Source organism: Hylaeus anthracinus, unplaced genomic scaffold, assembly GCF_026225885.1.
Source record: "Hylaeus anthracinus isolate JK02 unplaced genomic scaffold, UHH_iyHylAnth1.0_haploid 0, whole genome shotgun sequence".
Classification (NCBI taxonomy): Eukaryota; Metazoa; Arthropoda; class Insecta; order Hymenoptera; family Colletidae; genus Hylaeus; species Hylaeus anthracinus.
The window spans coordinates 2,531,925-2,550,670 of NW_026533254.1; the positions used below are offsets into that span (position 1 = coordinate 2,531,925).

General features: G+C 32.1%; 1 protein-coding gene; it reads left to right on the top strand.

Moving 5' to 3' along the window:
- LOC128887214 (uncharacterized) overlaps positions 1-18,746 on the top strand; it is a 144,355-nt gene that overhangs the window by 36,044 nt on the left and 89,565 nt on the right.

The window sequence follows — 18,746 nt, forward strand, 5'->3', positions numbered from 1 at the left end:
GGGCGCGTCACTCGTACAATCGAATTTTAAAAAAAATATCATCTTATAGAGAATGATAAGACTTCATATTTACGGTTAATTCATCCGACACTTAATTTCAAAAATAAAAATTAAAAACTTAAAAGTTCTTTTTCCTGAAATTCGACTACATATAAAATGGTATAAATCGCTATAACTTGGTCGAATGTTATCGAAATTCTTTTATATTTCGTACAGGTGCGTAGTAGCATTCACCGCTTCATACCAGTCGATCAAAAAACAGAACATCCATTATTGTTTCTTAATATTTACTTGAAAATGAGTAGTTGTTGGCTAACGATATTTTTCATTATCGAGGGAAGTTTACGTCCGAAACAACTTCTAGCGAGACGATTATTTCGTAACATTCGAAAAAATGTTCAGAATTGTACAGTATGAAATTTACAAAGTGCACACTAAAGAGAACTAGTTAAAAAAAAAAGAAAACAAAACGTCAAGCAAAAGAAGCTTTCGAAAAATAGGATAAAATAAATTGGTACCTGGTGAATGCTGGGCATCGGTGGTCAGTCGTTAGGGGTCAGCGGTCAGTATGTAGTGATTATCCACGGTCACCCTTGCTCCATGGTTAGTGGACATGACACTCACACTCACAAGCCACGCGCGCGAGACCCCGAACTCCTTATCGATCGAAGGATCCGCGAATACTAAATCCTTGGAGACCTGCGAGGATCGTTTCTACCTCAAAGTAGTGGGGGAAGAATGAACATTAATCGTTCAACAGTCGATTCGAGCCCGCGTTGAACCCATCGAGACAAGAATTTGCGAAACATTAATACTACAGCAAAATAATATTCACGAGCATTGTTTAAACAAGAAGTATTGTTAATAATTAATGTAACTATTGTCAGAAATTAATTCTTAATTAAAAATTTCTCACGATTAATGTCTTCTATGAATACTTATTGTGAACCGTGATTGTTATTAATATTTAAGCGGATATTAAATATTATTGTATACATTATAAATGTTTGATTACTCATGTACCAACGCGAATTTTTGGTAACTTTATAATAACAAGAATTTTCAATTTTTCTATTAAATCGATAGTTTCTTGTTGTTGTAACGTAATTGATTAAATCGAGCAAAAATGTTTTAATGGAAACAATTAATGTGAATGGGTGAGCAGAGCTATTGATGAGGGGGCGTCAAATGGCGCACAGTGGTTTTGAAATCCCAAAAAAGTCAAATTGTATAAGGATAGTGCTATATTTCTGAATAAAGAAACTATTTAAAAAATCAAATTATATGTCCCACAAAAGTCTTAAAACTTTAGGGTAGTTTTGAACATATTCAAATTAGTACATATCGGAAACTTTAAGTTTACGGGGTGATTTGAAATTATTTATATTATAGGGGAGCCCCCCTCCTCCCAATATGATAGGGGGCACAAATTCATCGAAATGCACCCGGGCGCCAAATTTCCTCGTTATGGCTCTGTGGGTGTGATTATACATTTTTCGCTCCGAAACATAGCGACTTGATAATTGTGTTCGACCTTTATTTAAAGTGTGTTATTGTTAAGTCAATATTTGCACTAATCCATTCGTCAGTTGTACAATATAACGATTAGACTGTGGATCTTTATGCAAAATAAAATCTTCCCGAACTTGCCTACAAAAATTAAACCTAAATAGGAGTTTATTTTATTCTGCAAATGTTATAACTATGAACTTTACTTTCAATCGTTTTTATATTCTTGCACACTCAAATTTCTTAGAAATGCATAAAGATCCGCAGTCTAATAATGATATAGACCTTTCCGTTACTTAGTTTTACTTTGCGTTATCATAACACAACTCTGTATAATACATTGAAATTACATTCTAATCTAATGGATGCCTGCTGATGTAACTATGTTTTCTAGCTCGGGTACCTCGGGGTTGCTAAACCCGTGCTGTAATTGCGTACTCGTAATCTACAGCCCCTGAGGGCTATACTAATACTGGTTGTAGTACCAATGGCGTCATCGGTGGGAAAACGCTCAAGTTCGTAGTGAAAATAGTTCCCACTGTCGTTGATAGATGGCACAAGTAACTAAACTAAAGAGTTGTAGCGATTTCGCTACGTTAACGTGCTCCACGTTGCCGACTTTCAAAAGAAATCTTTTAGAGGATGCGAATTTATATTAATAGTTATATTGTTAAGACATACAATTTACGTGTCTACTCTTTTATTTATATATCACACTATCTAAAATATTTACAGGACTACCACTAGAAAACTATACAAAGACAATAAACTTTTAATATTAAACAGTTTTTCTTTTCACGCGACTGTTTTTCCAAAAACCTTAGGTTTTTTCTCAACTGACTTTCTTCTTAACTTTTTAAGAAAGGGAAAAGTTGGGAAAGAGATAGAGCTGGAAACTTCCTCTCTGTTTTCCCGCCTTCCGGTGGAAAACACAAGAAATATCTTACAGAAATAGTGAGAACAATTTTTACTATAAACTTGGACGTTTTCCCACCGATAGCGCTACTATTTTCATTCCATATAAGATTTAAAATTGAAGAAGACTAATTGGAGACATATTCACCTTCTTTTTTTAATACCTGCTGGTCTTGATATCTTGACCTGCGTGCCTAGATACAACACCGATGTAAGTTTCTGTTTACATGAGTAATCAGTATGATGTAGGAAATACATTCGACCTGTGTGTAGAATTTTATTTGTTCCATGAACTAGAAGGAATGAAAAATCATCCTATAAATTATTTATGTTTGTTATGTACTAAACATTGTCTCGGACTACATTTCCGCTCAATTATTTATTAAAGGTTGCATCGATAAACACTATGATTTACAGTATTATTACTTTTTTTAAGTACGTATTTAATGTCGTTTGCGTGAATTATAAATAACGTCACGAATTTTTTTTTAATATGCAGACAAACAATTTACACAGATCTTTTACTGCGTCGTTGGTTAATTAAAATTGATTACATAGACATTGTATAATCGATTTCTAATGCAATCAAAGAGTTAAGAAAGATAGATAGTTAAACAAATATTTAGAAATAGGTTTGTCTTTCTTTATTTATTGTGTTGTTAACTATTCAAATTTAAACGAGAATTAAATATTAAAAATACTCGGTATCGTTCGATAAAAACTACAAAAATTGCACCAACTACATGATCTATATATCTAATAGAAATGCACATTTTCCTGCGTTCCGTTAGAACAAATTTCGCTAAAGAAACTTTGATAAGTTTGAAGTCAGAGCTGTTATTTGTTTATCTTGCAATGAATGGTGATATTCGCATCGAAACCGAAACACTAACAGTTCAATTATGTTTCTTGTTACGAAATATTAAGGTTGCTATTGCAGTTAAAGACCGTCGCGGTATCATCTTCCTCGATTACGTTTAACTGTTTAATGAGCATGCTACAGTTTCCATGATTGTTAAAGTCACGTTGCATAAGTCGGCTAGGCATAATCTTGTCGAGAATTTTAATGTATTCTACCAAAGACAGACGTTCCATCGGATGTTAAGTTGATGACGTCATCGAATTTATGAGTTTCCCTTAAACGAGCATTATTTACCGCAAGAAAATAGTGAATATTCAATAATACTAAGTAAACTATTTTATGTACATCTATCGCATAGAGGACGGTAACTTCGCTAGGCAGAAAATTCAAGTTACAGTAGTAGAATGTGTATTAGCTTCCCTTAATAATTATTATTTAATAATAATTAATAATTATAATTTAGGTCGACTATAAAGTTGTTGTGAAAATTACGCTTTCCATATAATACTTTTAGTATTACTTGTCTGTATATTCACAATTTTATATGATATATCAATATTTATTTATATATGTAAAAATTATGTAATATATGTCTATTATATTAGTAGCACATTATATATCGATTTTCATTGGATCGAGATAATTTTTATTTTATTTTGTAGGTAATTATCTGTACTTTATCTACACACTATCTACACAAAAAATTGCCTTGCTAAATTAATACTGAAAATCAAACGATTTTCAATGAAACAAGTAACAACTTTGCAATAATATGCGTCGATTTACAGAGTGTCCCAAAAATGTTGGAGGTCCTTGAAAGGGGTGGATCGGGAGGTGATTGGTCGGGGTTTTCTCTTTTCTCCGACAACATTTTCGATAAGGTAAAAGTTGTTTCAAATCATCCTTCGAGACACCCCTTTCAAGGCCCTCCAACATTTTTGGGACACCCTGTATATGAAAAAAAAGAATGTCAAAGATAATTCAAATTTACGAGTCGAAAGGTTTAAAATGAATTAATGTCTGTTTTGCAAAGTTTTGATTTTCATTTCGCGTACCGTTTCAGTTTCGATTAGTCCGGTTTGCGAGAAATAATTTAACAGAGTGATAGCTTCTGAATCGTTTATTCATGGTTGCGATTCATTAGAGAAGAATTGATCTACCCACGAGTAGTAGAGGTTAAATATCTTCGCAGTTGCGACACAACGTCTGGACTGAATGTCACAAGGACGTGTTGCGTTTACATTGATAACGTACATAACGTGGATCGCGCAATGCCTCTGTCCTTTGACTTTCGGAAGGTTATCAGTCGCGTGGTCTTTCATCGGAAAACGTCAAAATATTGTACGATAAATGCATCAATATCGGAAACATTTCTGAAAAATCACTTATGGTTTCTATTACTTGGCGTTCATTGATACAGATGTTTTCAGTTTCGCGAATATTTTTAGCATGTTTAAAATAAACGCTTTTTCGATATCCAATCAATTCCACGAATTTTATTTCGCGATTGCCAATTTATTTGCTCGCGTACAATTCATTAACGAAATACTGCTTTTCAGTAGGAGAATATTATTTGCTATTATGTGGTTGCAATATGCAATCATTGAACTAATATCGTTTAGTAATTGTAGCTAATAATTCTGATAGTTATATCGCCTATACTTTCTACCGAAGCATTAAAAACAACTGAATAAAATTTCATTCGGATTGAAGAAGAGTAGTAGGAGTTATAGGAAAATCACAAACGTATGGTTTTTAACCCTTTCGGTACGAGCGCCGGATATATTCATCCATCTAATAACATTATTTGTATTACTTATATAATTACATGCGCATTTTGGGACGCTGTATCTCGTACAACGGGAGTGTCACGGCGGACAGAGCGTTCGTACCGAAAGGGTTAAATACGTATAAACAAAACGATATGTATAAATATTTACCTATAATAAGGAATAATACATCATCTAGTAAATTGTTTGTTACGCTACAAATTTGATAAGTTAGATAAATAAAATTTACATTTCTATGAAACAGAATATACGTTGTAACATATCACACAAGAAATAGTATATACTGAGTTATGGTGAAGTGTACATTCTAATAATGAATAAAGTGCCATATAATGTTACTTTATATACTATGTATATCTTATAAATCAACTGATAACAGATTTAAGATTATTAGTTAGATATGTTAATATAATAATCACTGTAGCTAATATTTCTGGAAACTAAGTAACCTATACTTTCCTTCAGAACGTAAAGAGTAATTAAACAAAATGTTATCTGGATTGGACAAAAATAGCAGGAATTATCAAGAAATCACAAACACACATTAACATTACCGTAATGGTTGTTTAACGTTTCTTCAAGCGTGTCGCACTACCTACTAACAGGAAATGTCTACCGAATGAACCACAATGCATGATTATTTCCTCACTGAGGAAATTGGCAGTGAACTGCAACAATTTTATAATTTGTTAACACGTTCGTCGCAGTAGTTGTTTTTCTACTGACTTTGATTCATGTTTGGCGAAATAGGTCAAACACGCCCCTACTTGACTTTCATACGTACATTTTCATATCTGACGGTATAGTACCACAGCAAATAAGCCTGTAGTCGACGTTCATGTCCGGGAATACTAGAAAATAAGGCCATAGACTTTTTTCTAAGTTCTACTTCAAACGCAGATATCATCTCAACGCAAGGTTGAATGAAATGTGGCTTCTACTTATCATGGACGAAGATTTAATATGCCGCATGTATCGCATCTTGGCATTGATAGTGGCATAATTCGACAAATTAAATCCTCTGGATAATCATTATTAGCAAGTTCACATTTTTTTCTTTCATTTACGTCATGAAACACTCTACGGGTTTATTAGCAACTAGTTGCGCCCCGCGGTTTCACCAGCGTGGAATACTATTGTATGTAGTTAGGTATGTACTTTGTAATAGCTAATTTATTTGCATTTAATTTGATGTAATTTGATTTCTCTGTTAATTATTTTCATCTTTCATTATTTCGTGATTCATTTTTATAAAAATTAATATATTACATCTAATAAGTGCCCTTAAAATTCATCTTACAATTTTCAATTCATTTTTAACATAAAAAACGTTATTATGGTTTAAATATAAAAGGTAAGTACACCAAAGCTAAGTGTCGTTGACTTTTTTTAGATCTGTTGATAAGTAATCTTTTATTATTACCTTATTTTTACGTATACCCAACCATTTGGTCAGCGTACGCCGATAAAGTAACCGACCAACGCTTTTCTCTCGACTTGATTTTCAAATTTTGAGATTTCAAACTGAAAACGTATTTTTGTCAAAATAAAACACAGCTCATGTTATACCCTACATAGAAACAAACAAACAAACTTTACCTCTTTATAATATTATTATAGAAGTATAGATATGCTGTAGGTATTAACAATACACATACATTTACATAGATTATACAGGGTGGGGCATTTTAAACAGGTCACCTAAATAACTCGTTTGTTTTTGAAGATAGAAGAAAATGCATTAGACCAAACTTACTTGGTATCGGAGGGCTCATAATCTGGTATTACCAATTTTTCTGTAGGTGGAGACGTCGAGGAGATATGAAGATCAATTCTGTTTTTTCAAATTAAATCGTATAGTTTCTTACTTACAATCTGGTAGAGTGTTTCAAGATGAATACAATGACCTACTATGAAGGTCATTCGAGGTCATCCAAAGTCAACTGCAATAGAAAATAAATTGTCTCAGAGTACTTTTCGAATACTTTGACGTCTATTTGCTTACTGCCACTACAAGTGTTCATAATAGCGACCATGAACATGGATATATATAGTCTAAATCGTTGCAATACTGATGACACTGCATGGCAAATTTCATTTGTATCTATTACAGAGCAAGTTCACCTTATACGTTCTTGCATGTCAAGTTTGGTAGTTGGTTTTTGCGTAATATTACGAAGCTATACTCTAGACGCTAGTCAAATTACCAATAATGTTTGAGGATACAGATAAGCGTACAATGTGACCGAATGTTTGTTTATCTTTTGTGACCCGTGTCACGTGACACACACACGTGAAACACAAGTATTTGAAAAGTACTCTGAGACAATTTATTTTGTATTGACCTTTATACTAGGTCACTGCATTCGTCTTGAAACACTCTACCAGACTGTAATTAAGAAATCATACGATTCAATTTGAAAAAAACAGAATTGATCTTCATATCTCCTCGACGTCTCCACCTACAGAAAAATTGGTAATACCAGATTATGAGCCCTCCGATACCAAGTAAGTTTGGTCTAATGCATTTTCTTCTATCTTCAAACACAACTGAGTTATTTAGGTGACCTGTTTAAAATGCCCCACCCTGTATAATCATTCAGAAAATAGCTAGAGGACAGTCTAACTAATTTCTAATAAATATACATTCGCGAATATAAGCTGTAAAAAATTCATTGAAGAAACCTCTTTTGTATGAGAAAACGTGGAGAGATATTAATAGACGCGAAAGTTTCAGTCACGTTGAGCGACAGCTGACTATTAGTTATCACGAAAGGTTATTAAAGTGTCCGATAATGATGGTAATTAAAATTACTTATGTCTGTATTTGAATTGTTATACGCCCGTCCACGCTGCGCAGACATTTTTTAAATATGTCGCGATTTATAATGTTTGCGTAAGCGTAAGATTTTTCATGAGATCGTCAGACGATTTCTAATGACACCGTCTGCGTTTGCAATAATAATTCACCTCGACTCGTTTAACACGTTGTTCGCTACGTCATCCAAATATAGATGACGAGACTTTTCATTAATGAACAGAAAAAATTAATTCCGAAGGTGTGGCGTTATTAATCTGAATACAATTCGTGAATTTAACGAGACTAAAAAATTAAGTACTACGACAAATGTAGATTATTTAATATTCAATTGTCTCGAGTGAAAATATTAATTTTGTAGAAATATTCGCGAGTTTTTTTAGTCTGGCAGGCAACGTGTTACTACGACGTATCATGGTACGACGAATATGCACTCTCATCGCGTGGACAGGGAAATTAAAAATTGCTGGCATTCTACAATATTTTACAATCGTGTCTATGTGTTCGTTAGGTAACGTATTAAAAAATGATTGAACGGTTGTAATTTTGATGTTAGACGTATACTTATTTTAAGCATAAATACAAGTGTCCAGCTCTTTATCCTGACCAGGATATATACGCTTGAGCTGTGATTCTGCATCTCCGAGACCGTGAATTCTATAAATAGTATTTGTAATTACACATATTTATTGTTTGTTACGTATTGTCGTGTTTGCAGCGTCCATCATTTTAATCCATTCAAAACACCGTAACATAGCCGATTTTGAAAAAATAGTAAGAAAGAAGAAAGAGAAAGGCAATGAGATTGAGGCAGATGGAAGAGTAGAGGTAGACGAGATAGACTAACCGTAACCGTAATCTAAGGTTAACCAAAGATTCTAGATTATAAGATTATTAGATAAGGAAAAGGGGATATAATGTAAGGGAAGGGGACAAATGTAAAAACCCATAAAGGTATACATGGCAATAAAATAAACTACTACTACTGCATAATTTGGTATGAATGATTTCTCTACTGGTAGGTGCATACAGGATAACTAGACGATAATTTTGTTTTTTTTAAATGGTACGATCAATTGTTTGTGGTAGATTTCGATAGAGTAGCATATTCTGAATACAAAAGTAGGAGACTAAAAGTTGTACGTCTTGATAAGACATGAAGTTGTTGCCAAATACAGGGTGTCCCAGAACTCCTGTAAGAACCGAAAATGGGAGCTAGCTGAAACGATTCTGAACAACAATTTCCTTTGCAAAAATGTCGGTGGGAGCTTCATTTTTTAATTATTAACGAAAAACAGCTCAGCACGCAAGCCAGATCGCGACGCGCTAAGTCGGGCGCTGTGATTGGTTGTTGTTTTTCGTTAGTAATTAAAAAATTAAGCCCCACCGACATTTTTCCAAAGGAAATTGTTATTCAGAATCGCTCAGCTACCTCCCATTTTCGGTTCTTATAGGAGTTCTGTGACACCCTGTATATTATTCTCAAGAAACGAATATTTTTCAAAGATCACTTTTCTTCAAGTTACTTCTACGTATATGCTATTTGACAAAATATGCTTTATTTTGACCGAGAAAGTGAAAAATAATTTTTTTACACAATTTTAGATTTTTACCAAAATCTACGGATATATTTTTAAATGACGTTAAATACGCATAAATATCATTTATTATATTTTTACTGTAAATATTTTACTTATACAAGAATTAATTCTAAAAATAATATAAAGAAATACATAACCCTCTTGCGTGTTCTTAAAAAACCATTCTTTGATTTAAAGAAAATTGGGGTTTTACTTTAGAGAAAAAGTTTCTGTATATTTTTCGTAGGGTTCCACAAGATCTGCAACCAAAAAAAGTTTCAATTAAAAATGTTCATTATTAAGAGAGCTACAAAGTTTTGAAGATTAGGTGAATTTTTAGATATTTCTTTGCCAAAAAGGACTAAAAAGTTGACTCTCTCGATGGTTTCATATTTTTTAAAAATTCGTCAACTAAAACCACGCAATTTTCCGTTTCGATAATTGAAATCCGTTTACCCAGTCAAGAATTATGATTTTTTTTCAAATTTTAGTTGAGAATTCTGGCCAAAATTCGGCGCACAATAACAAGATACGTATTTATATTGCACAGTAACATGAATTCGATAACAGATAGAACACAACTGATTAGATAAAAGTTAGTTACTGTTTTATGTATTCAACAGAGGCAAAACAGTGCTCCGATGCATATTATAATTGTTAAAAGTTTGACAAACGATCTATTAATAATGCATTATTGATAACTGATATCGTAGACATACGATCTCCGCTCTTAAACGTATCAATCGTATTAATTATTCTTTGAATTCAACGTGTAGTACGTGCGTCACTGAAGCAAATGAAACAATTGACCTTTCCATTCGAAGTGGTCACCAATGACGATTAATTCCTTAATGTTCTTCGAAAGAATCGTGTGAAATATTTGTGCAATCGTGCAGACACGTTACACAGAGTACTTATGGGTTAGGTATGAATTATTTATTGATACGTATAACAGTTACAAGTAAACCATAGCAAGATTAAAAATACCGTGCAAGTGTTTAATTTGGATTCAAAACTCCACGTTTATGTGTATTTACTTCTTAAAAATTTCATTAAGTTTCCAACGTAATCAGTTATATACTATTACTTAAAGTATTACTTAAATATTAATTATTTAATCTACCTCAAATATTTTTGCTTATTTTATTTTAAATGTTTTAAACTTATTTATTATTTTTTATAAAATACCCATCAACGAAACATTCTTTCTCGGTTAATTACAAAACTTAGTACAGCAAAGTTTTTTTTTGAATACCAATTTGTACCTAAAACATTTGAAATATTATAAACACTTAATCTATACGTGCCCAGATTAAAAAGGGAGAAGTCGTGTTGCTACTAGAACTCTGTTACTATTATTGGCCTTAATATGTGCGGCTTGGCGTTACCAGCTTAGCTTTATAATGTTTACCAGACGTGTCGCAGTTATGTACATCAAGAGCTAATAGAAAAAAAAAGAGTGATTTACAAACATCGAACGACTAGTTCCATAGAATGGAGCGTCATAGGCTCCTGAATATGTAATAATTAGCCACTTTTCATACTGGTATTTGCAATAATTTGTTTTTTTTTCTTTTAATTAGAGGATCCCGAGACGTCCTGTTTTTTGACCATAAATCTTGCACGTGCTAAACGTTACTAAACGCGTTATATCCTTATCATTGTTGTCTACTTCGTAGACTACTGATGCTGTTGTTTGTTATTATTCGTGTGACTATCCGTTAGATGTTTTTTATTTTTCGTCGGACTGAAATAAATTAACGTACCAATATTAGATTAGGTTCACTAATAGAAATTCGATGAAAATACATGGACGAGATAATTGGCAATAACTTGCTTTACCTGTTTAGAAATTGATTAGGCGTTTATTTTGTAATAATTCGCATGAGCTATCGAAAGGAGTTCCTTTAGGTGTGCGCGCCATATTTTGTTTACGCATGACGGTGGAATATTTTTAGATTGAATTAGGAATGCAACAAATGTAACGATATAACCCCAAGATGATCAATAAAAAAAAAATACATATTCGAGTACATACAAAATCAAGATTACGTTTACGTTTTTTTATTATACTGTAAGAAAATGCAAAAAAAAAAAATATCGATCTGTTGAAAGAGAGTAGCATCCCTTAAAGAGCGAACACAGCTAATCGCGATTTTTTAATTTGATATATTTAATAAAAATGCAACCAACTCGTACCTAAGACACTGGCTTTGAGTAATACTATGATTCTTATCGCTGATAGCTTAACGGTTTGAATTAATCAGTTGCAACATTTACATAAAACATTGGTTTCATATATAGGTATCGGCTGTAGATATATGAAAATATTGAGAGTATGTTGAACTTACATTGACTCGATCATTAACTCGTACCTTATAAAAAAAGTTACGTATTAGATCGCTTTCGCTTTCATGGCCTCATATGTAAATTTATGATACAGGTATTCCACACGTGTGAAATATCAGTTCACATGATTTTCATGTTGGAAATAAAATAAGAAACAACGATATTTTTTAGATTCTCTGCACGAATTCATTCTAACAGTCGACACTTTTTTATTATAGTAATAATAATCTTTATTTATTTCAGCTTTTCAGCCAAGAAATGGACTTGGTTAAAAACAATCTACTTCTATTCTCTTCCTCTCTCACACATTTCCCATTCTAGTTTCTAAATAGTTTTGTTAATCTATTCAAGTGTTTAGATAAATTGTACAATATTCTATGTAGTTACGGCAGAAGCTTGTTAGGAAAAAAGCAAACAACATTCTCAGTTTGATTAATTTTTATATAAAAATTACAAAATTAATAGCTGAAAGTGTAAAGCTTAACTCATTCACTGCCAACTACGAGATGTCTCGTAGTTCAAATTAATTGCATTTACACAAGGGATAAGTTTATAACCTATTGAGTCACGAATTATTGCAAAAATTTTTAAAATTTAATATCGCTTTTCGTTATCGAAATAATAACCTAGATTACACAAGGCAAAACGCGTTGCGCGGTAGTGAATGGGATAAGACAGTGATTCCCAAACTGTGAGCTGCGGGTGGTTGGGGAGCCGTGACATATTGTAAATATATAAAATGTAAATGTAATATGTAAAAATGTAAGAGAAAGAAAAATAAATATTGGTAAAGTTTAATAATAAAGAAATTAAGTCTTACGAAATAGTAACACTTATATTTAGTTATCTTGTGCCACAAAATGTAGTCTGTCTAAGATATTTCAGATTAGTTTCATATTGATTGGTATTAAAGAAACCACCGAAAATAATCTGTATAGTAAGGAAGCCAGGGATCTAAAAAGTTTGGAAACCTCTGGGTTAAGACGTATGCGTATAATGATTTTTCAATAGTAAAAAAAATATACATGTCGAATTAAATAACCTCCTCCTTTTCGAAGTCGGTTAAAAATAATTTACCGCCCAAAACAAATTCGTAAAGTTCATCTTATCTTTGTTTATTCACATCCCCTGAGGTGTTACACAGCCTTGATAATTTAAAAAGAAAAAAAGGAAACATAACATTTTTCTTCGCAAAGTGATAGATTGCACCTTTAGTGGCGAAGAATTCGTAGAAATTGTAAAATCACATATTGCTATTATTATAGTCATGAATCAAATTAAAATGCAGATGAAACCGTCTGTAATTTGAAAATACATTTTTGTCGGACATTGTATAATGCTACATCAAACCTGTCGAAGCCCTGTCGAAGTCATTACCCTCTCTCGTCCATAGGAACACCATTACGACTAGAATGTACATAAATGCATACATTCACAATGTATCTATGTATACACATAAATAAAATTGAAATGTCTGTCTGTGATATCGAAATAATGAGTTTTTTAAGCTCATATATGGCTTCTCGCACCTTCCTAAAACCCAAATAGGCTTTTGCAAAATTTTTGTCTGTCTGTCTATCTGTCTGTTTAAACGGGGTAATCTCCGAAACTACTGAACCGATTTTAAACGATTTTTTCAGTAATAGAAAGTTACACTATCCTTGAGTAACATAGGCTATGCTTTATTTTGGTAAAATTACGTTTTCAATTTGAAATCTCAACATTTGTAAATCAAGTGGGAAGAAAAGCGTTGTTCGGCTACGTTATCGACGTACGCTAACGAAATAGTTAGATATACGTGTAAATAATGTAATACAAAAACATTGGTTATCAATAGATCTAAAAAAAAAAGTCAGCGATATGATATACCTGGGTTTTATATTTAAACTACGATAATGTTTTTTATGTTAAAAATGAATTGAAAATTATAAGATGAACTTTAGGGGTACTTATTAGGTATAATATATTACTTTTTTTTTCTATTTAAAGGTTTAACGTCGCATCAACATCCTAGGTTATTAGCGACTACACCGAGTACTATTAAATTTTGTTTAGTAAGTTGCTTTCCTTTACAAACTTGATAAAGTTATCTAAGTTACTTGTTTCAAAGTTTTCTTTTAATGATGGCTCGATTTTGTTGATATAATATATTAATTTTTATAAAAAATAACCATTTTATCATCTTGGAAAGTTCATGAAGATCAAATTTACCCTGTTTATTATAGGTCATTCATCGTACGAGTTACTTCACCGTTAACATTTACATTTAAAAATTTATCTCTACATTACACCAAGTTAAATGCATTCAGCTGTTACGAAGTATCTAACGACATGCTTACATAAACACTAAGTAGTAATCATTGTACCTACGCGAGTGAACAATACAATCACTAACGTGATATATGTAGAATAGGAATATTATTCCTCGCGGTTGAAACCGGGGGGTCGCAGCTAGTCAATAATAATATACATCATGTATTGTTTTAAAAGTAAAACATTTTCGTATAAGTTGATTGTTTCAATTTCTCACGGTTAAAATGTTACAGGTAACGTAACAAAAAAGCGTATTTACATATAGGATGTTTCGCTAGCCCGACTAGCGAAAGATGAATGGGTTAAAGGTAGAAATCTCCACCAGAAGCGTTTCTCGACTCGTACACATTTTTAGTTTGACGCGTAACGGAAACCTGTCCGTATAGTCATTGACTCTGGGATACACTGGCTAGGATTGACAGTGACCTAGGGAGTTTTTGAGTCCAAGGACATCTATAGAACCTTACCATCAACTCAAAGATCGAAATTGATGCGTCAGGTGGGAGGCACTTTCACCTCGAAGAGAATCGTATCTCGTTAGTAACTGTGGAATGGTTAATAGAAATTTCTTCTGTAAATTAATCTTTTTAAATGAAGAATAATATCCTATACATATATGTATCCTTAAAACATACGGTTTAGAAATAAAAATTTTGTTTAATTATTATTATAAAAACGTCAAATTTTGAATCACATCTTACTATGATTTTATACTCTTTTAAACTAACGAATAACAATTGTAATTACCCGAATAAGAAATAAATGATCAAACGAAGTCAGTATATAACTGTTAATATTATAATATGAGAATATAAGATGTGTATTAATGTAAAATTAATTGTAATTTCAATAATTAAATCTCTATTAATTGCGTAAAAATAAATATTATAATTCATTTTTTTGCCGAACAAACTTTTAATATTCTTTTATAATTACGAATATCTTGATATATGGCAGCAAAGCTGAAGGCTATATGTTTCTAGGACACACCTGCTGGTACACTTCCCACGAATTCGCAACGTTATCGCAATCACTTTTTTTACCCACTTCCGCGAACCGTTAGCTACTTATCTTGTACTAGCAAATTATTTGTGTAAAGACAGTTCTTTCCTGTATCTAATCTGACCTAAATACAGCGGAACATGAAAGTGTTAGAACGCTTTCGAGTCAAACGTACGATATATTTGGAAAAATGAAGTTAAGTTATGGTTTCCACGATACTTTTACTGCTATAAATTCATGCAGTTATCAGGAATACAAGTTAGGCTAAATAAATTTCCATTATTTTTTAAAAATTGCAATTACATCCTTAATTGCTAATTTAATTGAAGAAATCCAGCCTTATTATTCTTCATGAATGTGGATTAGACTCTTGTTAATAACGTAATAAATGTAATACATTTTTTAAAACTTTTTTGATCTTGATTTGCTCTGTTGAGTAGAAATTGATAAACTGTTAGATGTAAGCTTTGTTAGATATTCTAGAGAATCTCTATTTTTCGATGCACACGAAAGAAGAATTTCGATATACTAAATTTTTTAATTACCTGAGAAACAATTTTTATTTACGGAACATTTATAAAAAATAATAAATAAGTTCATATCTAAAACATGTAAAATAATATTACAAAAATATAAAATAGCTTCATATTTACTGGGCTGATATACTGTATAAGGAAATAATTAAGATAAAAATTTGAAATTTCTAAGCCTTGTTCCTACTAGTATAAGTAGTAACTCTGCCAAGTTTTAAATCATTTCAATCAATGTTTGATAGAGGTATGAAAATAAATGTAATCGATTGCAAAAATTTCATGTATTTTCCAATTAAAACTTTCGAAGATTTGGAGCACGTGTTGAAATTAAAATTAAGATCTTAAATTTTGCAGGAATTTACTCTTTATGTATTGCAAGGTACTTACGTCTAAATTACACTTAACACAGTTTACATATAACACGAATTATTCTTATTTGTACTAATTGTAGGTTTCTTATAAACCAGGACAAAGTAATCTGCTTTACATGTTAACTGTAATTATATATTTTGGACATATTTATCGTATTCACACACACAAAGTACTGATATAGAAGCCATTTGATATTACCGAGGCACAGCAAACAGCAATAATGCTTATAACGCAAAATTATTGATAAGGCTTTATAAATTTAGCACTTGTGTTGAGTTGTTATTCTAAGGGGTTACAAAATTCCGTAATCCACTATTTATGTCAAATAAGCGATTATAGGTCGCGCGTGCAATAAGAAAGAACATTTTGGTCGCATTATATTCTGTAAATAATAATTTTCTATGCAATGTAACCTACGTATAAAGTACCACTTAATTATTGTTGGTTAGGGTTATCCTGACTAACAGGAATAAATCAACTATTCACTTGTGGCTAAATGATTACATATAACTTTTATTGGATAGTGATATCGTGTTTACTGCTCGACATACGAGGTAAAACTAAAGACACGTGTCTTTTTCGCGGTGACCCGCTGGTACCTATGTACGAACGCAATAACACACCATCGGCTTTGTATACATTGCCATGCTACACAATTATAATAAATAATCGAATTTATGCAATAATGTATATGTTGCTTTGCACACATTTTCAAAAAGTACCAATATTGTAACCATTGTGTAGAATAACCCACTCAAATGTTTCGTCATCTCTGAAGCTGTTATTATAGTCACGTCAAACAATCAAATTTTTAAAGAAGAAAAGTGCTCGAGTGTTTTCAGAACATGGAGTTACGGCATAGACTCGCACTCATTCTGCATTAATTTTTGTTTAAAGTACAAATACCTACAAAATAAAAGGAATTGTCTCGGTACAATGAAAATGGCATTTGAAAAATGGCAAAATTTGGATAAATAATTTTGTTGTGCATAGTACTTTCCATATTTTCTATATAATACTCTGTTATCTGTATAAAATTATAGTAAATTGTAGTACAAAATATTTCTATAGCATTGTAATTCTTATTGTTTTATATATAATTATTCTACGTTAAAATAAAAGAATAATACCATAAAACACGGAAGACGGAATTACAATTATATGGAAAAATGGTTAAGATGATAAAGTGTCTACCTATGCCAATTCTACCGATCTCCTGTTCACTTTCCACGCGTCTCGACTCTCGACAGGTTTATTAGAGTGAGTTTAACGACCGCATTGGTCCTTGAAAGGACGTGTGCGTACGCTATACGGAGAATCATAATATTGTACTTTCAGTAACAGAATTCCTAAGACTTGATATGATCAGGTTTAGCAACGCGTACGATGCAAGCGAATACACTTAAGGGGTAAGGCCATTCCAGGTCCCCCCCAAATTAAGCTAATTTTGAGAATTTTTATCAGAAATTTGTTAAAAGCAATGGAAATTTTAAATAGGGTATTTTATTAAATGCATATTAATGTGTAAGACAGCATTTTTTTTATATGTTTTTCGTCTAAAATTGCGGCTTCAAGATTTCAAAACGCGCGAGCGCTCAAATGGGCGAAAGGATTGAGCACACAGATTTCAACCTAGAACACAAAACCGAACATTTTCTGTAAATATATTGCAAAAGCTATGGAATAGCGTATGGAAATTTGAAAATATCGTTTTCTCGCAAAATGGTACACAAGTAATCAAAAAGTCAATTATTTTCCGAAAATTTCATCGAAAAATTGTCTGTAAAAGAAAAAGTTTACCCTCAGTCACCCTCAAAATTTAAAGAAATTTATAAAATTTAAGTCGGACAAGATTTGTAGGAGTTATATTGAGGAATATAGTTCTGAAAAAAAACGCGCTGTGTCATCGCCGCATGGTTGATGCGCGCTGCAAAAACATTCGAAAACGACCTCTTTGAGATTTCCCCGAGCTATGAAATATTGTTCTTCTTATTCTTAAAGCTTTAAAGCAACATATTAACAACAACAAAATTGATTTTCTGAAGTTTCTAGAGTGACCTTACACCTTAACAGTTTTTAGAGTAATTTGTTCTCATCTCAAATTTGATTAACCAATTAATTGCACGTCAAAACATAACGATCATCTCATCTGTATATTTTATACCAGTCAGATAGTACAGTAGTACAAGCTTAGATGCAATATTAAATATTAACTAATAAATAACTGAATAGATTATCTCGATAACGGAGCCTAGCACGAAAAAATTTTGTTCCATATTTTTCATTTATTACACTAGACTATATTGTACAGTTATTTCGTCACGTATTATTCTATTTTACTTCAAATTACTTTTTTCTTAACTGTAACACGACACAAATCTCACCCTATATAATAATACAGTTACTTTATACGGCCTTTCCTCTTGAACGAGGAAAAATCAAACCAGACTTGCATTTCGAGTACAATTTATGAAGAAATAAATGGTACGACGAATCGAAGTTCTGTATAAGGTGGCCTGAAAATCACGATGTCCTATAGGAAAGAATGATTCTTGTTTGAAAAGCGTATCAACCTCGTGTTATTGATTTTTTTATGCATTCACAATCCATTTAGATACAACGTAAGAGTCTTTCAGAATCTTCCTAGCCGTATACAAGTGTGTAATTGCGTTATTTAGCAAAACGTGAAATACTAAATTTCTT